The following is a 6,075-nucleotide window of genomic DNA, read 5'->3' as shown; positions in this document are numbered from 1 at the left end:
CAACCCCCCAATCAGCCCTACCCTGAGCGTGACTAGGGGTGGCATCGCAACTTCCCGATCTGCCCTGCTCTGTGCATGACAGGGGGCGGCACCCCAACTCCCCAATCGGCCCTGCTCTGAGCCCGACCAGGGGCTGCACCTAGGGATTGGGCCTGCCCTCTGCCACCTGAGAGCAGGCCTAAGCCAGCAGGTCATTATCTCCCGAGGGGTCCCAGACTGTGATAGGGCACAAGTGGGGCTGAGGGACAGCCTCCCCCACCAGTGCACAAATTTTTTTACACCAGGCCTCTAGTATATATATGATAAAGAAGGCCTTCATTGGTTTCTATCCTAACAAGAAATATGTTATACAAGTAAATATAATAGTCATGGGTAGTAAATCAGATAACAGTTTCCAAAGAAATAAGATGAAACTCTGTAGTATCTACTGATATATTCTTGTATAAAGAGCTTCTTCTCAACCATGAGGGTCTCCACGGATGATATATTGCTGAAACACTGGCAAGTCAGGAAGAAGAGTACCCTAGGTCTATTCTGGATTCCATAAGTTCACTTTTATATGAAAGAAAACAGTACCTATAACCAGTCCTAGGAATATTATTACAATTATCTGAGCTACAGAGGCCTGGGGCTTACACAGTATGTTTTTTAACAAACTCTTGAAAATCCATGAGTTGATGACAGAAGAAAGTGGCATAGGTGATCTCCTTGATGACTACACTCATCTTCTTTTTTGAACCCTTGAGAATTAATCTAACTCAATCTCTCTTTCTCTGAAGAAGGAAGAGTTGAAATAAAACTCAGCTAATTTTTCTATGAGTGGTGTATCTTTCTTGGAAGGCTCTTCTTGGTCTTACCATCTTCGTCCTCTCTGCTTAATACCACAGCAGAAGAGTCTCCATTAATGATATCCAGGAAGAAGGGTTATTATAGGGCTTACAATGACAACCAGCTGATGCAAAGTACCCAATGCCTCCTGAGCAGGCCAATGAAACATTAGTTTTCCTGAGGCCAATGAAGTGAGTCTGTCAAACAACTTGAAGAGAGAAAAGAAAGGTGGATAAGTGGAAAAGATGATGGTTTGCCCTTGTTTAGGTACCCTCTCCACAGGCCAAAGGATAGCATTTCATGAGCTTGAGTCTAAGACAGTTGGGGGTTCCTTCAGGATTAAGATAGATGGACTGGTAATAAGGTCCATTCAAATATTAGCCCATTCTCTTTCTCCTTCAAACACACCATGGTATCTGAGTTCCAACCATGGTATCTGACACTTTGGCCAGACCGAAGTGTGGAATGACCATGTTTATCCATTCATGTTCATCATGATTCATCATTGTTGTTAGAAGCTGAAGAACTGCTGAGAACTATAAATTTTCTCTTACTGTTAGAGTTCCCATCACAACATCATCTTGTACCACATAACCTGAATTACATTTGAAAATGGCAAGTCAAGGTATGGTGCTTCATTTATCTCAACATCTCCAGATAATCCCTGTGGATCTTTTCTTACAGCTAAGACATCCAACAACAAAGATTTGCCTTCACCTGTGGGTCCCAGAGTGGTGTTGAAGTCAGGTCTCATAATCCCACTGATATTCATTAGTATTTCTTTATCAGTTATTTTTTGAACAACTAGAAAGTCACTTTTCACTTTCACTCCATAGCAGATGTTATGAAAACTTAACAGCTGTTTTAGTAAACATCTTCAGGTTGTTGGTGGTCCCTCAGGGATGCCATTGGTATTTTTTGTGACACTGGGATAAAAATATAGTCATTGCTAGAAGACATCTGGAGAGCTCCTGCCTTTACACCACAGTGAACACCTGGGAAGGCAACTGCCTGAGGTTGAGGTCACAGTCAAGGAGTAATGGGCAGTGGGCAGCCAGACAGGATAGTGAGGAAGTAAGCCTACATATAGTCTATTTTTTATTGAATTTATTAGGGAGACATCTATTAATAAAATTATATAGGTTTCAGGTGTACAATTCTTTAATACTAGCGGCCTGATGCACGAAATTCATGCAAGGGCCTTGGCCCCTGTCTGCCATGGCTTTGTCTGGAAGGAAGGACATCCAGAAGGATGTCTGATATAATTAGCATATTATGCTTTTATTATTATAGATACTATCTGTATATTGTATTGTATGTTCTCCACGCAAAGTCAAGTGTCCTTCCATCACAATTTATTCACCCTATAGCGTCTTCTACCTCCCCACACCCCTTAACCCTTCTGGTAATCACATGCTGCTGTCTATGAGTTATTTTTTGTTGTTGTTTTGTTTGTTCTTTTGGCTTAATCCCTTCACTTGCATATACTCTTATATAAAATTGTCTATGCTCGTAAAGATCAGGGTAGTGGTCATCTTCGTGGGGCAGTTAGTCATACAAGAAATCCCCTTCAGATGTGTTCACAGTATTCAACAACTTGGTTCAGATAGTGTTTATAAAAATGTGTTCAATTTGTAAGAATTTATTGAGATGCTCACTTATGAAAATTAAAGCTTTCCAGGTATATATTATATTTTAATAAAATACATGTTTAACAACTTCTGTCTTACTTGATGTGTCAGTTGGTGAGAGGAGAGGAGTGCTACTGTATTTATGGACTTGTCAGTTTCTTCTTTTCATTATAGGATTGGAATGTATATGCTTGATGTTATATTGTTTCATACATATAATGTAATTATTATTTTATCTTGGTAATAGAATGATTAAATTTACTACACTATCTTTTGTTTAGATACTTTTTCCTGAGTTATATTTTCTTATCCTATATTTTGAAATTATTTTTAATTGAGATGTATCCTATAGAAAGTAAATACCTGGTTTGTGTTGGTTTGATTATTCTATTTTTTATTCTAATATAATTTTTGTCTTTTTTTAGGTGATTTTAATATTTACATCTATTGCCATTACTGACTTTCTTGATTTTATTTCTGCCATCTTAAACACCTCAGTATATAAAACTGTGTATTTGTTTCCTTTCTTGTGTTCTGCTGCCTTTGTTTAACGTGCTAAAGATATTTCTGCATTCCCATTTCCACTTTTATTATTTAGAAGTAATATTTTCATTTATGTTACTTTAGTTTTATATAAGTTTCTTTACAATAGGAGAAGAGAAAACTGTAATTTGAACAGGAAGAGCTTAATGTAAACAATAGTTAACAGGAAATTAGAATTACAAGAGATTGGCTAGTAGAAAGTAAATAGAACTTCAAAGAATATAGGAATAGCAAATGTAATTTTTCATGTCAGATGTCCTATAATCATATCACATAAAATATATTTTAATACATATTAGCTACTATACTTAAGGATAAGAGAGAGTGTCAAAAGAAGAGACTCTACTTTGTATCCATACTTAGACTCCGTTGGAGAGGACCTGATTCTCAGCAAAAGGCAGAGAAGTCAGTGTGGTGCCACACTGATGAAATTTACTACAAATTGATCTTCTGAAATTTGTCAGAATTCTGCCCTTGAGGGTACCAGAGAAAGTCATTTTGGGGAGTGTTTCACTGAAAGCACCACCTGTTATGAACTAAATTGTGTTTTCCAAAAGGATATATTGATGACCTAACACCCAAATCCTGTGAATATGAACTTACTTGGAAATAGTAGATATAAATTGCAGATATAATTAGTTAATGAGGCCACAATGAGAAGGGTGGGCCTTTAATTTAATAAGATTGGGGTCCTTATAAGAACAGGGGAGAGACAGAAAAAGAAGAATGGCATATGAAGAACAGAGACATACATGAAGAAGATGGCCATGTGACAATGAAGACAGAGATTGGAGTGATGCATTAAAGGCAAAAGAATGCAATAAATTGCCAGATAACATGAGAAGCTAGAAAAGTCAAGGAAAGAGTTGACCCTGTAGATTTCAGAGGGAATATGGGCTGCTGACTTCTAGCCTCCAGAACTGTGAAATTTCTTTTACTAATTTGTGATATTTTGTTATGGCAACTCTAGGAAACTAATAAGCCATCCAAATTAGGGTGACTGCAGAAGCTGATGGCCACTGAATACTGTTGGGCAGGCAGGACACTGTAGAGGCTGTTCATGCAGATGCTAGAGAATTACTTTGCACTGCAAGGGCCTGCTGAGAAAATGCTGGCAACCAGGAAGCAAAACCTTAGAGTGTTTTAATTCCATGTATCTCCATTTATTGGTCCATATTGTTATTTTCCAGTCCGTTTTCTTTTAATTTAATTGCTTTGTTTTTATAATATCCCATTCTAAGTAGTCATCCCATTTTTTTTAATTAATCAAACCTTATTTAGTTAACCTGTTTACTTAAAAGTACCTTTTCTTACCATGGCTCATTTTTTTTATTATGGTTAATTTAAAAAATTAAATAAAAAATTAATACCCAATCAAAGGCCAGTATTACTCTGACACCAAAGCCAGAAATTTAGTGCACAAGAAAAGGAAACTACAAACCAACATTCATCAAAAGATTCACAAATAAAGTCAACAATATATAAAAATAACGTACTCTAACCAAGTATAATACAAGAATACAAGATAAGGTTAATATCAAAAATTCAATTAATATAATGTGCCATTTTTATTTTTTATTTATTTTTAGTGCAAGTGTTTTATTTACATACTTATTTAAATACTTATATTCCTTAATGGAATGCTTATGGTAATAAAGAATACAACTGTTTTCCCACCCCCCGCTCTCAATTGTTATCTTGTTAAATTTTGTTTTTGTGTTTACATACATAGGAAAAAGTCCTTATGACAAGTTTATAATTAAAGAGGAGATTCTGGGATTTAGTAACATTGCTGTGCCCATTAAAAGTGCCAGCAAATGGATAAAAATATTACTGAAATTCATACTATATATTAAACCACATTTTCCCCCTTGCATGTTATTGCTAGGATTGGAAGAAAAAATTGTGATATTTACTGTAGAAAAGCAATAGATATAATTTAATATTATGTATAAACATATTTTACACTCACACATATAAATGTACAATTTGTTATAAAAATAAAACAATCAGGGTTGGTAAATGTCTTCACTGATGATTCCTTGATTATTTAATGAATTTGGGAAAAGTAGATTTCCATAAAAAGATAATCAATTCCAATCATGTTCTGGAAGTGATAATAAACTTTTTATAGAAACAATCACAGAAATCATTGAATCATAATAAAGCGTAGAGCATCGAAAGTAAGCATAAATATAATGTGCCATTTTTAGAGAATAAAGTAATAAAGCATGTAATCATACCAATAAGTTTAGAGCATTTGACAAAATATAATTTATATTCAAGATAAAAACTCTCAAAAAACTTAATCTCAGACAGGGCACCTACAAAATGCTAAAGCTAACATCATACTTAATTGTGAAAGACTGAATACTTTCCCCCTAAGATGGAAAAGAAGTTTAGGGTTTCTTCTTTCACCATTCCTGTTCAACATTATGCTAAACTATCTAGCTAGCATATAATGCAATAAAAATAAATTAAAAGAATAAAAATTGGAAGTAAAATCTGCCTTATTCCCAAATAATGCAATCTTGTACAGAAAATATTTTAAAGAAACTATAAAAAATGATATTAGAACTAAAAAGTGAGTCAAGCAAAGTCACATGATACAAAATAAATATGTAAAAACCTGTTGTATGTAAATATAATAGTAAACATCAAATTAAAATAAAAAATTAATTCACTTGAATAATAGTATCACAAAAATATATAAGAAAATTTAACAAATGGCATCAAGATCTCTACAATAAAGTCCAACAAACATTGCTGAGAGAAAAAAAGACCTAAACAAATAGAGAGATAAATTATATTCATGAATTTGAAGTCTAAATATTGTTAAGTTGTAATTATCTCAAAATTGATCTGTAGAGCCAATGCAACCTCTATTCAAATGGAATACAACACAGCATGAAAAGGAATGGACCACTGATAAGCACAATAGCATGGATGGATCTCAAAAACATCATTCTAAGTGACAGAAACTAGGCAAAAAATCAAACATATTGTATGACACAATTTATATGTAATTTATATATAATTTCAAGGAAAGACAATACTATCTATATATATATAA

The 6,075-nt window shown here is 34.3% G+C and overlaps 1 pseudogene; it reads right to left on the bottom strand.

Moving 5' to 3' along the window:
• Positions 1-1,788, bottom strand: part of LOC102247908 — a 4,738-nt pseudogene extending 2,950 nt beyond the window's left edge.
• Between the last annotated feature and the right edge of the window lie 4,287 nt (positions 1,789-6,075).

This window comes from Myotis brandtii, unplaced genomic scaffold (genome assembly GCF_000412655.1).
Source record: "Myotis brandtii unplaced genomic scaffold, ASM41265v1 scaffold159, whole genome shotgun sequence".
NCBI classification, from domain to species: domain Eukaryota; kingdom Metazoa; phylum Chordata; class Mammalia; order Chiroptera; family Vespertilionidae; genus Myotis; species Myotis brandtii.
This window is presented reverse-complemented; position numbering and strand designations above follow the sequence as displayed.